This window comes from Lissotriton helveticus, chromosome 9, assembly GCF_964261635.1.
Source record: "Lissotriton helveticus chromosome 9, aLisHel1.1, whole genome shotgun sequence".
Classification (NCBI taxonomy): Eukaryota; Metazoa; Chordata; class Amphibia; order Caudata; family Salamandridae; genus Lissotriton; species Lissotriton helveticus.
The window spans coordinates 1,006,468,244-1,006,488,032 of NC_136070.1; positions in this window are offsets into that span (position 1 = coordinate 1,006,468,244).

The following is a 19,789-nucleotide window of genomic DNA, read 5'->3' on the forward strand; positions in this document are numbered from 1 at the left end:
AGACAGGCAATGGCAGAGAGAGGGAGACGGAGAGGGAGACGGAGAGGGAGACTGAGAGGGAGACAGAGGGAGGGAAGGAGATAGAGGGAGGGAGACAGAGGGAGGGAAGGAGATAGAGGGAGGGAGACAGAAAGAGGAAAACAGAGGGAGGGAGACAGAGGGAGTTGGAGGGAGGGAGGCAGAGGCAGCAAGTCAGGAAAAGACAGAGGGGGAGAGAGGGAGTTGGAGGGAGGGAGACAGACAGAGGGAGGGAGGCAGATAGAGGGAGGGAGACAGAGGGAGGGAGATAGAGGGAGGGAGACAGAGGGAGGGAGACAAATAAAGGGAGACAGAGAAAGGGAGACAGACAGAGAGAGAGAGGGGGGGACGGAGACAGAGGGAGGCAAAGCGAGGGAGACAGAGGTTGACAGACAGAGTCAGACAGAGGGAAACAGAGAGGGAGACAGAGAGGGACAGAGGGAGGGAGACAGATGGAAGGAGAGAGAGGGAGTTGGAGGGAGGGAGACCGACAGAGGGAGGGAGACTTATAGAGGGAGGGAGATAGAGGGAGGGAGACCGAGGGAAGTGAGACAGAGGGAGGGAGATAGAGGAAGGGAGGGAGATAGAGGGAAGGAGAGAGATAGAGGGAGGGAGAGAGAGATAGAGGGAGGGAGGGAGATAGAGGGAGAGAGGGAGATAGAGGGAGGGAGGGAGATAGAGGGAGGGAGACAAAGAAAGGGAGACAGAGAAAGGGAGACAGATAGAGGGAGAGAGAGAGGGAGACAGAGGGAGACAGAGAGAAGGAGACAGAGGTTGACAGACAGAGGCAGACAGAGAGGGAGACAGAGAGGGACAGAGGGAGGGAGACAGATGGAAGGAGAGAGAGGGAGACAGAGGGTGACAGACAGAGGGAGGGAGACAGACAGAGGGAGGGAGACAGACAGAGGGAGGGAGAGATAGAGAGAGAGAGAGAGAGAGAGAGAGAGAGAGAGAGAGAGAGAGAGAGAGAGAGATGTGTGTGTATGCCGGGTCTGGTGGCTCAGAGGACAAAGGCGTCCGCTGCAGGGGTCTGTGTTCAATCTCATGCTCTTTTTTCTCTAGCCCCTTCCCCCTCCCCCACTGACCGCGCCTCCACGGTTGTGGCCCTCAGCCACAAACCACACTGTAAATTTGGCCCCCGAGAGAAAGTTTATGAGTACCCATGGTCTAGGCGCAGCAGGGTCTCTGATTTGTGCATGAAGGGGTTGCATCCCTGCTTAGTTCCTCAATTTTGGCCAATAGTGTCCCTGATTATAATTAAGGGCCTCATTGTGAGTGGTCTTGAAATTTGCAGTAATACCACAAAATGGTGATAGCACTAATGCCCCACATTCATGGCAGCACTGCAAATTAAGCTTTATATGGGAATAACATGCGGGAACAGTGTTTCTGGGTGAATATCCACAAATGAAATGTAAAGTTGGCATTAGTGGTTGCTAATGGTAACAGACACAGCTTTCTCGTTCTGTAATGTGATATTACCACAACAGTAATACCACTTTGCTTCCAATGAGAAAAGCCCTGTTGAATGTATGGTAACCGCTGATCGCACATTATCCATACGTTTCATGCATTCCTGACAACATCTAAATGAGTGCCATATAAGGGATTTCATAGTTCCATTTAAGGCAATAAACCACTTCTCTCAATGTAACTTCAAAAGGTCATGTCGTTTTTTACATCTTTCAGCCTAAATCAGGACACCCTAAATCATCTCAACAGGATATCTATAAGGAACTCTTTCACATCAACAGGGATAATAAGCTCTTTCAAAATAACTATGGATATTCCACATATCATGTTTGCTTTATTCATGATAAAATAATACTCAATAAAGTACAGAATTATCCAAATGCACAAGTTTTTTTTGCCCGGGCCAAAACCAGACTCATTGAGGCTGAATAAATCAGGAAGGTCACAATTCATCAATTCATTAAGACTTTGCTTTGACTTACTCTTACAGTCCTCCTGGCATACTAGTGATTTCCAGAAGTGTGGAATTCACTTGTATTCTAGTTGTTTTACAAAATGAAGTCACTCCTCCTCACAGAAAAACCGTTGTGAATTAGGCTCTACATCGTCAAATAAGTAGAATAATATAGTTGATTTTGAATATTTCAATGTTATTGAATTTTATGTGGCAATTCGTTAAAATGGTGTGCTTACTTGCAAGCTGCTGTTGAAAATGCTTATTTATTCATTTAGGGGTCGATTCCGATTCGGGAAAAACTGCTCCGAATAGCCGTACGGAGTGTTTTTCCCAAACGAATCGTACCGTGCAACGTCCCCCGTACGTACAACGAAGTACGATTCGTACCAGGAGCTGAACTCCGTACGAATCGTACAGAGACCGTACGAATCAAATCCCCGTACGAATCTCCCTCGGAACCCGCTGTACGCGACATCCGTACGGTTCGCATCTGGTTTTTCCGACCCAGCAAGTACGATTTGTGTCGGGTACGCACCATACAACGCTTTTTCTACGGGAGCCGAAAACATCCGGAGAAGCAGAGTTCGCCTCGAAACAGGTACGGAACGGCCCCCCCGGGTACGGTTCGTATACCCCAGGATCGCAGGGTTACGGTGCGTACCCCTGTGATCATGGGGTGTATGCACCGTACCCCTGCGATCATGGGGTGTACGCACCGTACCCATGTTCGCTGGGTGTACGGTGCGTACACCCTGTGATCGCGGGGTACAGTGCGTACACCCCATGATCGCAGGGGTACACACCGTACCCCTGCGATCATGGGGTGTATGGACCGTTTGGTGTGTATGTGATTGTGTGCTTTTCCGTACGAATTGCCCTTACCTGACGTGGACCGTATGAATCGCGTCCTCATACCCAGGGCCGGATCCTAGTCGTCTGGTCGTACGGCATGTTTACGATTCGTACGGAGAGGACTCCGGATACGAATCGTACAGACGTTTTTTTTCCAGGATCGGAATCGACCCCTTAATGTATTACCACTCCAATCTAAAAAAACAAGCAATGGCCTGTTTTGCATTTTTAACCCTGGGTATAATATTTTAAAAACACTAGCTGCGGTGAAAAAAAATAAAACAACAAATGATTGCTTTCTGAATACAATGCATCTATGGGATAATGAGTTACATGTGTCAATGAAAGTTTGAGATGTAAAATAGTGCCCCATTCATTACAAGCCCTTCACAGTAGGCAGAATAATACACCTAACTGCCAATTGCATGAAGCGAGAGAGAACTGTCAAGCTGTTGCAGGGATTCTGCTCTACAACAGAACTATGCTTAGAATCATAGAACATCAGTATGTAGGGGCTGAGGGCCGGATGGACGACCCTATTTTGCATGCGCAAACGGGTTTGTGAGCCGTTTGTGCATGCAAAATTTGAAAGGGCTATGTAGAATTCCTAAATAGCGAGTCACCATTTATTTGCGACTCGCTATTTAGGAATTGCGAGTCGCTATTAGGAAGGGGCATTCCCTTCCTAATAGCAACCATAACCCCATGTGTGAATGTTTTGCGACTGCAATTGCGGTCGCAAAACACTCGCAAATTACCACCCTCTTCAAGAGGGTGGTAATGCAGTTGCAATTTGGAAGGGGTCCCCAGAGGACCCCTTCCACTTTGTGACTGGCTGTAAAAAAAAATTTAAGGGAAGGCAGTGGTCCCAGGGACCACTACCTGCCCTTAAAAAATGAAGCTAAAACGTTTCATTTTTGGGCTGCATTTAAAAAAAACTCTGCTTCATTTAAAAGCAGTCCCAGACATGGTGGTCTGCTGAGCCCAGCAGGTCACCATCCCTGGTAGGTCCTGTCATTCCCAATGGGTTCGCAAATTGAGAGAGGCTCATTAATATTCATGAGCCTCGCAATTTGCCACCCCATTGGGAATCACAAACAGTGTTAAACACACTGTTGTACATGCCAAATAGTGCCTCGCAAATTGCAAGTCGTAATTTGCGAGGCGCTATTTTGCACATCGTACATCTGGCCCTGAGTCACATACCACCTCAGTATCAATGAGTGCAAGTCCGACTAGCTATAGTGCCACACTTGCCCTCCTAACCTTGCCAGAGAAACAAGTAAATTGGCATCCCAGAACACAATCCTCTCGACCCTCTCAAGGATCGCAGTAACAGGACAGACTCTTTCGCTCTCTCGCCTGTACTCCACAATAAAATAACCAGGAGACATATAGGAAGTTTCGAATATTTATTTGAACTATTATGCTCTGAAATGCAGTATACGTGCCATAATTAGAAAACAAATGCATACAAAAAATACTGTTAGCATGGTTAATAATCCATAAACCATTAAAAGCCCGATCATTTTATAGGATGGAGGTACCTAAACCCCCCTCCCTTGCTACTGAAGCTAAATCATCATATATCAAGGATCTCTGGGATTACTGGCAGACAGCGTACCTTAGCACTTACAGATGGACATTCTACATCTCAGCAGACGCAGTGCCCTTGCCTCAGAACTCTCTTTCCATGTGTGTTTTTTTTGGCTCATAGACTCATCTATATAAAAGGACATGTGTACACATAAACAACAGCTGCATTCTTGTGTTATGTTTAGGTGCTAGTGCCCGACCAGAAAGAATAACAAGGAACATTGTTGTTTGACCTTGTCTATGGTGTTCAGACTAAATCCCTAAAACAGAAGAGAACACAGAAACACATGGAGGTTCCATGAGAATGTACAATGTGGCACAAAGACAAGCGTGTTTATATAGTAACGTGTCCAAAGGAAAATTAGGTCTACAACGTACACAGTGAGGCTAACATAGGGAATAGTAGAATGAGCTGTGCAGGAAACACTCAACAAAGCTGGACTTAATATCTTTATCCAGAGCAAATCAGCTGCTCTACAAAACAGGTGACGTGGCTAAACATGCTATTTGAATGAATAACTGACTTACCAACTAAATTTCATTAGAAATTGAGATGGCGATAATTGTAGAAAAAACATCTCATTTTCCTGTATCCTGCACGGATATTTATAAGAGGAGCGACTCATCACACCAGTCCTGTCAGGCCTGGACCTCCTGTCAACCAAGACCTGCTTTGACATAGACATATTTTTTGTCAATTTCCCTTTTCCGATAAACACTCCAGCACATCAGAGGTGCTTACTAAAGAGCAGCACCCAGAAGTAAGAGGCATTATTTTTTGCAGGCACGCAACACATAGTAATACTATCTTCTAAAACACAATTGCCTTACCTCGAGCTCTCTTTCTTTACCCTAGCAAGAACCTTCTCAGTTCCTACATGTTCAAGGCATTTTAGCTTCTTGGCACTAATTTAACTACTCAACCTAAGAAACTATGGACCACTTTTTTCACCGTTCAAAGTGGCCGCTGAACAGCCAATAAGGAGCCCATCGCCAAAAAGTAGGAAGTCACGCGACAGAGCAAGGATTCCTCGCCTACCAGATCATGTCTAGTAAAAAGAAACCCCCAGGTCTCTTCGCAATAGTAGAAGAACCTGTTGCGCAATTCAGTGCATGGAAGAATGTAACCCTTCCCCGCAACTATGCAGTAAATGTTCTAAATTAGTCTGCAACAAGGTTTCCAAGAAAGGGGGTGACCTGGCAGTGATTGATAACTTGCAAGCTGTTCCATTTACCACTAAGCCTTTGCTTCTCCCAAGCAGTCAGCTGAGACTCAACCAGACTCTTTTTTATCATCTGGTTGGAAACAGTCACAGAATTGCTTAATAGTGTAAAATACACGTCCGCCCATCCAGGTTTCTGTGATTATACACAACGACCGTAACTTTGCCCATGTAGACATAATCTTATGATACATTCCTCTTCCTCTGTCACCCAGCCCTATTAAAAGAAAACCTGTGCTGGCCTATCTGACCGCAGAAAAGACATAGCATTATCTCCTGCCAGGCTTGAACATTGACTCACCAAAATGCCAGGATTAGCAGAAGCATCATCAAGGACCCCTTGACACCCATCTGCAACAGAAGGTGGCTCCTAGCCCCACCCTCAGCCACTCACATACATCCAATTCCCTGCCTACTGTTAAGAAAAGGGCTGGGAATGGAGACCGCTAAAAAGAAATCTAGCTCCCAGACCTCTTTTCGATTTCTGTTCCAGTTGTTGTCTTCATGACCCCTGAGCCTAGCTGTACATAGGGCAGTGCCAGGGTTACCAAATGGCATGCCAGCAGTAGTAGATACCGCCACTTGCGACCCTTATTTGAGAATGATGCTTATTCGCCACAGTCTTTACACTTTGAGGAGAGATCACCTTACGAGACAGACATCTTCTTGCCCTTTTTTTCTAAATTAAAACCACTTAATTTACTCAATTTACTCAAAACACTCAAATGCTTACCCTCAGTTTAATGTAAAAGAATAACGACTGACCTTGCTCTCTTTGAAACAGACCCATGCCATAGCCATTAAGCAGCCCCTCCTCACATTTAATTCCCAAAACTAATGTGAATGTAAGAACAATTTGTGTTTTAGTCTTAGCCAGCAAAAAGAAGGTTAGAAAATACATAAGACAGCATTGCCATGTGCTCTCCACTAAAGATGGTGTTTTTGACAAACCTATGGTTGTGTTCAAGAGATTAGAAAAAACTATAAGCATATCCAACCACCAACGCTGCTCAGACTATTGGAAGCTGTTGACAGCAGCAGCCAGTTCCTAGCAATGTAAATGCAGCAACAGCAACATTGTGCTTTCTGTGAGTTCTGTATGAACACAACAATGTGCCAGTCATTCAAAAAGGCACATGAATTTAATCACCGGTAGAGGCATATATGCAATTTGATGTTTTTGTGATTTTACTTATGTGGGCTGATTCAAACAAATAGCACAGGTAGCAAGTCATGGAGACCCACACAATCAGAATAGGAGGAAATAGCAAATACCATGACTGCCGAACAACGACTTGCCTTTGCAATGCGGGGGAAACAACAAATGCGTCTGAACCATGCATTCCATTTACAATTTAAGTCGTTCCAATGACATGGGTTAGGTAAAGTGGCGTTGGCTTTAAAGTCCAACGCTTTCTCTACTGTTGTGGGGACTGGAGTTGGAATAGTAAAAGATACTATTCCAAAGTCCAGCACCCCCGTAAGGCAAGTCGTTACGTTGTCACAACTTGTGTTGAAAAGGGAATAAGTGGTCAGACGCATTAGTTGGTCCACCCGAGTTGTTAAGGAACGCGCGGGAAAGGAAAGCGTGGTTGTGTCATACAGCCCTGAATAAGAGGTTGTAACCAAAATGAAATCTCAAATGCACACAAAAGTAAGAGAGCCTTGATTCCATTAAACATGGCCTCAAAGCCATTGATAAATGAGATTCCGATTGCATCTAAATTTGACAATTATATTTTAGCTTATAAATGCTTGACAACACAGTCTGATACAACACATGTAAATACTCTTGTTCAGCTGACAAGTAATTATTTCCTTGCTCACCCACATTCTGAGCATTTTTGTTTTTTACTCTATGATCTTTATTGAGATGTCTTAGGATAGAATATGTCAGTATAACCAACAATAAGGTACAAACCACCAGCAGAATGTTGTTTTCAATATCAACTAATCTGCAATTCCCCAACAAATCCCCCCTTCCCCCTCCCCCACTGCTCTAGAATTAGGTCACATAATAAGCAATAAGGGATGATCGTTAGAGGATGGATTGTGAGGTTGTATTAGGGAAAAAACCAACTGGCCACAAGGTCATCGCTCCCTGCCGTGGCTCTAGTGAGGTCCCAGGAAACATCACCCCGCTAACTTCCCTGCAGGGCATCGCCTGGGGGTTATTTCAAATCAGATAGCATACCCCTCATTCCCTTAGGGGATGTATGACATTACAACGCATGCATTTACATCGCATGCCTTTACAACGTAAGTATTACAACGCAGTCCATTACAACACATCGTGCTTTGGGGTGCTGGATAGTGAATAGTTTAATTTACTATTCCAACTCCAGTCCCCGTGGACACTAGGGAAGATTATTGGATAGTAAATTAACCTATTCCCTATCCTAGAGCGCCCCCCAGAGCAATGCGTTGTAATAGTTTGCGTTGTAATGGTTGCGTTGTAAAGGCTCTGCGATGTAAAAGTTGCGTTGTGTGTGTTGTTCACCTCCCTTAGGTCATCTTCTAGTATGTCATCCCTGCAGACGTGTTTCATTCAGTATCATCTCTGAGCCAGTCCAAGTGCTTCGGGGAATCAGAACTTAACCACATAATAGCTATGTGGCATTTTGCCAACAATAGACAGAGTAAGATGAACTTTCTGTTAAGTTCCTTCAGGGAGGGAGAAGGGATCAGTCCTAGTAGTATCTATTTCATCATGAGCTGAATTTTTCACCTAGTGGCCCTACTGACGTCTCTCGCCACTGTTTACCTGCAGGATCATACCTTGTGTATAAAATTGGCCTCTGTTCTCAAGTAACGTGGGCAACTATCACTACGGGTAGTTTAAATGGATTGTAGTGTCTTGAGGGAAAGGTATGTTTGATGTATGTATTACACTACTTTAAATCTATTATTGCAACTAACCATCTTCACACCCTCATGCACTTTCGTCCAATCTTTCATAGTCATTGGGGTCATTCAGCGCTTCCTCCGATTTGGTTTGAATTTGAAGTGTCTGATTTGGGATGTCAGCAGGCAGGGCCTTGTAAATGTTAGAAATCGATCTGGGCCCCCTGCCATCTTCAATGGCGTCACTAGGGTGTCAAAGGGACATGATGCATCTGGGAATGATGGCTACAGGTCACGAGCAGTTGCCGAGATCATGCGTATTGCAGGTATTGTCCGGTTCCTAGTGCGAAAGAGTCCATAGCATCATTCCATGTGATAAATCGTCCAGTGGGATAAAGATCTCCTAAAGAGTTACAACCCTGGTCCTTCCATTTCTAGATGGATTTGGGATTCACTATTTTTAAAAAGGGTTGGCTGGACCACAATGACATGTCCGGGGCATACGGTGCTCTATGCAATACTCGCACGACTGCGCGCTCCCATACCTTGCAGACCAAGCATAGCAGGTAAGGTGTGTCTAGTGGCACTTTCGTACCTCCCATCAATAGGACGGGAGAGTGTTGTCCCTGTGTGTGCCAAGGAGGAGTTTTTTCACCCAACTATCGTCTGGGTCCAACCAGTAGAATGCATGCTGCAAGTGTGCAGCCATATAATACGGTTCCATCTGGGGGACCTCAAGCCCCGCTCCCCTCCCCCAGGTTCATTTAAGAGTTGAGAAGCAAACACGTTTCCGTTTGTTGGCCCATAATAGCTCCACCAATAGGCTGTCTAGGGTTATAAAGTAATGCCGGGGAATCGGGCAGAGGGTTCCCTGGAGGAGAATCATTTTGGAGATCGCCATCCTACCTATTAAAGAAAGGGAAAGTTCTTTCAAAAACGAATTGAGGACCATAGTTCTTCAATTACCCTCCTGAGGTTGAGATCTAGGAAAGGTTTGAGCAGTATGTGCTAGTTTAATCGCCAAGTATTACACACCCCCAGACTCATAGGGGAGTCCTGTCCTATGAACAACCTCCAATTGGATATCCGTCATGACTCCCAATGGAAACAGAGTGGATTTTGTCGGATGAACACGGATGCCTGACAATTCACCAGATTCCTGCATCACATTTAAAAGTATCAGGACAGAGTATTCTGGTTGCTTCAAGTAAACCAGAACATCATCAGTATACAGATAAACCACATGGGTGGCCACTCCCGTCGTGATCCACCAGGGGTGTAGAGTCCTGCGCAGCCCCTCCGCCATGTGCTTCATTACCAGTGAGAATAGGATCGGGGACAACGGACACTCCTGCCTCGTTCCTCTATGTAGCGAAAAGGCTTCCCTTCTGTGTCTCACTATGGCGCGAGGGGCCGTGTAGAATAATTGGACCCCCTGGTTATTTAGGGCCCATGCCCATCTTCCAGAGCACCTGCCACAAGTATTTGATTCTAATGAATCAAGTGCTTGTCTGATATCCTAGGGAGCTACAACACTGGAGTCTTGTCGCAACTGTGAGGCATGGAACACCAGCAAAAGTCACCCTAGATTATGGAGGGTACTGCATCGAGGAATAAATCCCGACTGGTCTGGGTGACTTAGGGTTGGAAGATGAGGGAGCAGGTGTGCCACTAGTATATTACTAAGGAATTTGACATCTATATTCAACAAGCATTAGAAATGCAATCGGGCTCGGATTTATTTGAGTTTGAGCTAATGGCATTGTAAATGCCAATGAATTGTTGCTATGTGTTATGGAGTGTGTTCATGTGGTGTGTACTGCCAGTGATCTCCTTGTGAGTGTGCGAATATTGCACCACTTGCCTGTGATGTCCTTCTTGTGAGTGTGAGAAGCTTGCACCTCTGCTGCCTGTGGTCTCCTTGTGAGTGTAAGAAGCTTGCACTGCTGCTGCCTGTGATGTCGTTCTTGTGAGTGGGAGAAGATTGCACCTCAGCTGCCTGTGGTCTCCTTGTGAGTGTATGCACTGTCATCGCTAGCCTGTAGATATGCACTGTCATCGCTAGCCTGTAGATATGCATTGGCGTCACTAGCCTGTAGGTATGCACCGTCATCGCTAGCCTGTAGATATGCACTGTCATCGCTAGCCTGTAGATATGCGCTGTCATTGCTATCCTGTAGATATGCATTATCATCGCTAGCCTGTAGATATGCACTGTCATCGTTAGCCTGTAGATATGCTCTGTCATCGCTAGCATGTAGATATGCACTGTCATCGCTAGCCTGTAGATATGCATTGGCTTCACTAGCCTGTAGATATGCACCGTCATCGCTAGCCTGTAGATATGCACTGTCATCGCTAACCTGTAGATATGCATTTGCTTCACTAGCCTGTAGTTATGCACTGTCATCGCTAGCCTGTAGATATGCGCTGTCATCACTAGCCTGTAGATATGCTCTGTCATCGCTAGCCTGTAGATATGCACTGTCATCGCTAGCCTGTAGATATGCATTATCATCGCTAGCCTGTAGATATGCACTGTCATCGCTAGCCTGTAGATATGCTCTGTCATCGCTAGCATGTAGATATGCACTGTCATCGCTAGCCTGTAGATATGCACTGTTATCGCTAGCCTGTAGATATGCATTGGCACTGCCACTCTGCACTACGCACTGCCACTCTGCACTGCCACTCTGCACTACGCACTGCCACTCTGCACTCTGCACTCCCACTCTGCACTCTGCACTGCCACTCTGCACTACGCACTACCACTCTGCACTACGCCTCTGCACTACGCCTCTGCACTACGCACTACGCCTCCGCACTACGCACTACGCCTCTGCACTACGCACTACGCCTCTGCACTACACACTACGCCTCTGCACTACGCCTCTGCACTACGCACTCTGCACTACGCACTACGCCTCTGCACTACGCACTACGCCTCTGCACTACGCCTCTGCACTACGCACTACGCCTCTGCACTACACCTCTGCACCACGCACCATGCCTCTGCACTACGCCCCACGCCTCTGCACTATGCACTAAGCCTCTGCACTACGCCTCTGCACTACGCACTACGCCTCTGCACTACGCACTACGCCTCTGCACTACGCACTACGCCTCTGCACTACGCACTACGCCTCTGCACTACGCACTACGCCTCTGCACTACGCACTACGCCTCTGCACTACGCACTGCGCCTCTGCACTACGCACTGCGCCTCTGCACTACGCACTGCGCCTCTGCACTACGCACTGCGCCTCTGCACTACGCACTACGCCTCTGCACTACGCCTCTGCACTACCACTCCGCACTACGCCTCTGCACTACGCACTACCACTCTGCACTACGCCTCTGCACTACCACTCTGCACTACGCACTACGCCTCTGCACTACGCACTACCACTCTGCACTACGCACTACGCCTCTGCACTACGCACTACGCCTCTGCACTACGCCTCTGCACTATGCACTACACCTCTGCACTACGCACTAGACACTACGCCTCTGCACTATGCACTAGACACTACGCCTCTGCACTACGCACTACGCCTCTGCACTACGCCTCTGCACTACGCCTCTGCACTACGCCTCTGCACTACGCACTACGCCTCTGCACTACGCACTACGCCTCTGCACTACGCACTATGCCTCTGCACTATGCACTACGCCTCTGCACTACGCACTACACCTCTGCACTCTGCACTACGCCTCTGCACTCTGCACTCTGCACTACGCCTCTGCACTCTGCACTACGCCTCTGCACTACGCACTATGCCTCTGCACTCTGCACTACGCACTACGCCTCTGCACTCTGCACTACGCACTACACCTCTGCACTCTGCACTACGCCTCTGCACTACGCACTATGCCTCTGCACTACACCTCTGCACTACACACTACGCCTCTGCACTACGCACTATGCCTCTGCACTACGCACTATGCCTCTGCACTACGCCTCTGCACTATGCACTACGCCTCTGCACTACGCACTCTGCACTACGCACTACGCCTCTGCACTACGCACTATGCCTCTGCACTACGCCTCTGCACTACGCACCACGCCTCTGCACTACGCACTATGCCTCTGCACTACGCACTATGCCTCTGCACTACGCACTATGCCTCTGCACTACGCACTATGCCTCTGCACTACGCACTACGCCTCTGCACTACGCACTACGCCTCTGCACTACGCACTAAGCCTCTGCACTACGCACTACACCTCTGCACTACGCACTACGCCTCTGCACTACGCACTACGCCTCTGCACTACGCACTACGCCCTACGCCTCTGCACTACGCCTCTGCACTACGCACTACGCCTCTGCACTATGCACTACGCCTCTGCACTACGCACTACGCCTCTGCACTACGCACTACGCCTCTGCACTATGCACTACGCCTCTGCACTACGCACTACGCACTACACCTCTGCACTACACCCCTGCACTACGCACTACGCCCCTGCACTACGCACTACGCCTCTGCACTACGTACTACGCACTACGCCTCTGCACTACGCACTACGCCTCTGCACTACGCACTACGCCTCTGCACTACGCCTCTGCACTACGCACTACGCCTCTGCACTACGCCTCTGCACTACGCACTCTGCACTACGCACTACGCCTCTGCACTACGTACTACGCCTCTGCACTCTGCACTACGCCTCTGCACTCTGCACTACGCCTCTGCACTACGCACTACACCTCCGCACTCTGCACTACGCCTCTGCACTCTGCACTACGCACTACGCCTCTGCACTACGCACTACGCCTCTGCACTACGCCTCTGCATTCTGCACTACGCTTCTGCACTCTGCACTACGCCTCTGCACTCTGCACTACGCCTCTGCACTCTGCACTACGCACTCTGCACTACGCACTACGCCTCTGCACTACGCACTACACCTCTGCACTACGCACTCTGCACTACGCACTCTGCACTACGCACTCTGCACTACGCCTCTGCACTACGCCTCTGCACTACGCACTACGCCTCTGCACTACGCCTCTGCACTACGCCTCTGCACTACGCACCACGCCTCTGCACTACGGACTACGCCTCTGCACTCTGCACTACGCCTCTGCACTACGCCTCTGCACTACGCCTCTGCACTACGCACTACGCCTCTGCACTCTGCACTCTGCACTACGCCTCTGCACTACGCCTCTGCACTACGCACTACGCCTCTGCACTACGCACTACGCCTCTGCACTACGCACTACGCCTCTGCACTACGCACTACGCCTCTGCACTACGCACTACGCCTCTGCACTACACACTACGCCTCTGCACTCTGCACTACGCCTCTGCACTACGCCTCTGCACTACGCACTACGCCTCTGCACTACGCACTACGCCTCTGCACTACGCACTACGCCTCTGCACTATGCACTACGCCTCTGCACTACGCACTCTGCACTACGCACTACGCCTCTGCACTACGCACTACACCTCTGCACTACGCACTACGCCTCTGCACTCTGCACTACGCCTCTGCACTACGCACTAGACACTACGCCTCTGCACTACGCACTAGACACTACGCCTCTGCACTACGCACTACGCCTCTGCACTACGCCTCTGCACTACGGCTCTGCACTACGCACTACGCCTCTGCACTACGCACTACGCCTCTGCACTACGCACTACGCCTCTGCACTCTGCACTACGCACTACGCCTCTGCACTACGCACTACGCCTCTGCACTCTGCACTACGCACTACGCCTCTGCACTCTGCACTACGCCTCTGCACTACGCACTACACCTCCGCACTCTGCACTACGCCTCTGCACTCTGCACTACGCACTACGCCTCTGCACTACGCCTCTGCATTCTGCACTACGCTTCTGCACTCTGCACTACGCCTCTGCACTCTGCACTACGCCTCTGCACTCTGCACTACGCACTCTGCACTACGCACTACGCCTCTGCACTACGCACTACACCTCTGCACTACGCACTACGCACTCTGCACTACGCACTCTGCACTACGCACTCTGCACTACGCCTCTGCACTACGCCTCTGCACTACGCACTACGCCTCTGCACTACGCCTCTGCACTACGCCTCTGCACTACGCACCACGCCTCTGCACTACGCACTACGCCTCTGCACTCTGCACTACGCCTCTGCACTACGCCTCTGCACTACGCCTCTGCACTACGCACTACGCCTCTGCACTCTGCACTCTGCACTACGCCTCTGCACTACGCCTCTGCACTACGCACTACGCCTCTGCACTACGCACTACGCCTCTGCACTACGCACTACGCCTCTGCACTACGCACTACGCCTCTGCACTACGCACTACGCCTCTGCACTACGCACTACGCCTCTGCACTACACACTACGCCTCTGCACTCTGCACTACGCCTCTGCACTACGCCTCTGCACTACGCACTACGCCTCTGCACTACGCACTACGCCTCTGCACTACGCACTACGCCTCTGCACTACGCACTCTGCACTACGCACTACGCCTCTGCACTACGCACTACACCTCTGCACTACGCACTACGCCTCTGCACTCTGCACTACGCCTCTGCACTACGCACTAGACACTACGCCTCTGCACTACGAACTAGACACTACGCCTCTGCACTACGCACTACGCCTCTGCACTACGCCTCTGCACTACGGCTCTGCACTACGCACTACGCCTCTGCACTACGCACTACGCCTCTGCACTACGCACTACGCCTCTGCACTCTGCACTACGCACTACGCCTCTGCACTACGCACTACGCCTCTGCACTCTGCACTACGCACTACGCCTCTGCACTACGCACTATGCCTCTGCACTATGTACTACGTCTCTGCACTACGCACTACGCCTCTGCACTACGCCTCTGCACTACGCACTACGCCTCTGCACTACGCCTCTGCACTACGCCTCTGCTCTACGCACTATGCCTCTGCACTCTGCACTACGCCTCTGCACTCTGCACTACGCCTCTGCACTACGCACTACGCCTCTGCACTACGCACTACGCCTCTGCACTACGCCTCTGCACTACGCACTACGCCTCTGCACTACGCACTACGCCTCTGCACTACGCACTACGCCTCTGCACTACGCCTCTGCACTACGCACTATGCCTCTGCACTCTGCACTACGCCTCTGCACTACGCCTCTGCACTACGCCTCTGCACTACGCACTACGCCTCTGCACTACGCCTCTGCACTACGCACTATGCCTCTGCACTACGCACTCTGCACTACGCCTCTGCACTACGCACTATGCCTCTGCACTACGCCTCTGCACTACGCACCACGCCTCTGCACTACGCCGCTGCACTACGCACTACGCCTCTGCACTATGCACTACGCCTCTGCACTACGCACTACGCCTCTGCACTATGCCTCTGCACTACGCACTACGCCTCTGCACTATGCACTACGCCTCTGCACTACGCACTACGCCTCTGCACTACGCACTACGCCTCTGCACTACGCCTCTGCACTCTGCACTACGCACTACGCCTCTGCACTACGCCTCTGCACTCTGCACTACGCACTACGCCTCTGCACTACGCACTACGCCTCTGCACTACACCTCTGCACTACGCCTCTGCACTACGCACTAAGCCTCTGCACTACGCACTACGCCTCTGCACTATGCCTCTGCACTACACACTACGCCTCTGCACTCTGCACTACGCCTCTGCACTACGCCTCTGCACTACGCACTACGCCTCTGCACTACGCACTACGCCTCTGCACTATGCCTCTGCACTACGCACTCTGCACTACGCACTACGCCTCTGCACTACGCCTCTGCACTACACACCATGCCTCTGCACTACGCACTACGCCTCTGCACTACGCACTACGCCTCTGCACTACGCACAAAGCCTCTGCACTACGCCTCTGCACTACGCACTACGCCTCTGCACTACGCCTCTGCACTACGCCTCTGCTCTACGCACTATGCCTCTGCACTCTGCACTACGCCTCTGCACTCTGCACTACGCCTCTGCACTACGCACTACGCCTCTGCACTACGCACTACGCCTCTGCACTACGCCTCTGCACTACGCACTATGCCTCTGCACTACGCACTACGCCTCTGCACTACGCACTACGCCTCTGCACTACGCACTACGCCTCTGCACTACGCCTCTGCACTACGCACTATGCCTCTGCACTCTGCACTACGCCTCTGCACTACGCCTCTGCACTACGCCTCTGCACTACGCACTACGCCTCTGCACTACGCCTCTGCATTCTGCACTACGCTTCTGCACTCTGCACTACGCCTCTGCACTCTGCACTACGCCTCTGCACTCTGCACTACGCACTCTGCACTACGCACTACGCCTCTGCACTACGCACTACACCTCTGCACTACGCACTACGCACTCTGCACTACGCACTCTGCACTACGCACTCTGCACTACGCCTCTGCACTACGCCTCTGCACTACGCACTACGCCTCTGCACTACGCCTCTGCACTACGCCTCTGCACTACGCACCACGCCTCTGCACTACGGACTACGCCTCTGCACTCTGCACTACACCTCTGCACTACGCCTCTGCACTACGCCTCTGCACTACGCCTCTGCACTCTGCACTACGCACTACGCCTCTGCACTACGCCTCTGCACTACGCACTACGCCTCTGCACTACGCACTACGCCTCTGCACTACGCACTACGCCTCTGCACTACGCACTACGCCTCTGCACTACGCACTACGCCTCTGCACTACGCACTACGCCTCTGCACTACACACTACGCCTCTGCACTCTGCACTACGCCTCTGCACTACGCCTCTGCACTACGCACTACGCCTCTGCACTACGCACTACGCCTCTGCACTACGCACTACGCCTCTGCACTACGCACTACGCCTCTGCACTACGCACTCTGCACTACGCACTACACCTCTGCACTACGCACTACACCTCTGCACTACGCACTACGCCTCTGCACTCTGCACTACGCCTCTGCACTACGCACTAGACACTACGGCTCTGCACTACGCACTAGACACTACGCCTCTGCACTACGCACTACGCCTCTGCACTACGCCTCTGCACTACGGCTCTGCACTACGCACTACGCCTCTGCACTACGCACTACGCCTCTGCACTACGCACTACGCCTCTGCACTACGCACTACGCCTCTGCACTACGCACTACGCCTCTGCACTCTGCACTACGCACTACGCCTCTGCACTCTGCACTACGCCTCTGCACTACGCACTACACCTCCGCACTCTGCACTACGCCTCTGCACTCTGCACTACGCACTACGCCTCTGCACTACGCACTACGCCTCTGCACTACGCCTCTGCATTCTGCACTACGCTTCTGCACTCTGCACTACGCCTCTGCACTCTGCACTACGCCTCTGCACTCTGCACTACGCACTCTGCACTACGCACTACGCCTCTGCACTACGCACTACACCTCTGCACTACGCACTACGCACTCTGCACTACGCACTCTGCACTACGCACTCTGCACTACGCCTCTGCACTACGCCTCTGCACTACGCACTACGCCTCTGCACTACGCCTCTGCACTACGCCTCTGCACTACGCACCACGCCTCTGCACTACGCACTACGCCTCTGCACTCTGCACTACGCCTCTGCACTACGCCTCTGCACTACGCACTACGCCTCTGCACTCTGCACTACGCACTACGCCTCTGCACTACGCCTCTGCACTACGCACTACGCCTCTGCACTACGCACTACGCCTCTGCACTACGCACTACGCCTCTGCACTACGCACTACGCCTCTGCACTACGTACTACGCCTCTGCACTACGCACTACGCCTCTGCACTACACACTACGCCTCTGCACTCTGCACTACGCCTCTGCACTACGCCTCTGCACTACGCACTACGCCTCTGCACTACGCACTACGCCTCTGCACTACGCACTACGCCTCTGCACTACGCACTCTGCACTACGCACTACGCCTCTGCACTACGCACTACACCTCTGCACTACGCACTACGCCTCTGCACTCTGCACTACGCCTCTGCACTACGCACTAGACACTACGCCTCTGCACTACGAACTAGACACTACGCCTCTGCACTACGCACTACGCCTCTGCACTACGCACTACGCCTCTGCACTCTGCACTACGCACTACGCCTCTGCACTACGCACTACGCCTCTGCACTCTGCACTACGCACTACGCCTCTGCACTACGCACTATGCCTCTGCACTATGTACTACGTCTCTGCACTACGCACTACGCCTCTGCACTACGCCTCTGCACTACGCACTACGCCTCTGCACTACGCCTCTGCTCTACGCACTATGCCTCTGCACTCTGCACTACGCCTCTGCACTCTGCACTACGCCTCTGCACTACACACTACGCCTCTGCACTACGCACTACGCCTCTGCACTACGCCTCTGCACTACGCACTACGCCTCTGCACTACGCACTACGCCTCTGCACTACGCACTACGCCTCTGCACTACGCCTCTGCACTACACACTATGCCTCTGCACTCTGCACTACGCCTCTGCACTACGCCTCTGCACTACGCACTACGCCTCTGCACTACGCCTCTGCACTACGCACTATGCCTCTGCACTACGCACTCTGCACTACGCCTCTGCACTACGCCTCTGCACTACGCACTACGCCTCTGCACTACGCCTCTGCACTACGCACCACGCCTCTGCACTACGCCGCTGCACTACGCACTACGCCTCTGCACTATGCACTACGCCTCTGCACTACGCACTACGCCTCTGCACTATGCCTCTGCACTACGCACTACGCCTCTGCACTATGCACTACGCCTCTGCACTACGCACTACGCCTCTGCACTACGCACTACGCCTCTGCACTACGCCTCTGCACTCTGCACTACGCACTACGCCTCTGCACTACGCCTCTGCACTCTGCACTACGCACTACGCCTCTGCACTACGCACTACGCCTCTGCACTACACCTCTGCACTACGCCTCTGCACTACGCACTAAGCCTCTGCACTACGCACTACGCCTCTGCACTATGCCTCTGCACTACACACTACGCCTCTGCACTCTGCACTACGCCTCTGCACTACGCCTCTGCACTACGCACTACGCCTCTGCACTACGCACTACGCCTCTGCACTATGCCTCTGCACTACGCACTCTGCACTACGCACTACGCCTCTGCACTACGCCTCTGCACTACACACCATGCCTCTGCACTACGCACTACGCCTCTGCACTACGCACTATGCCTCTGCACTACGCACAAAGCCTCTGCACTACGCACTACGCCTCTGCACTACGCACTACGCCTCTGCACTACGCACTACGCCTCTGCACTACGCACTACGC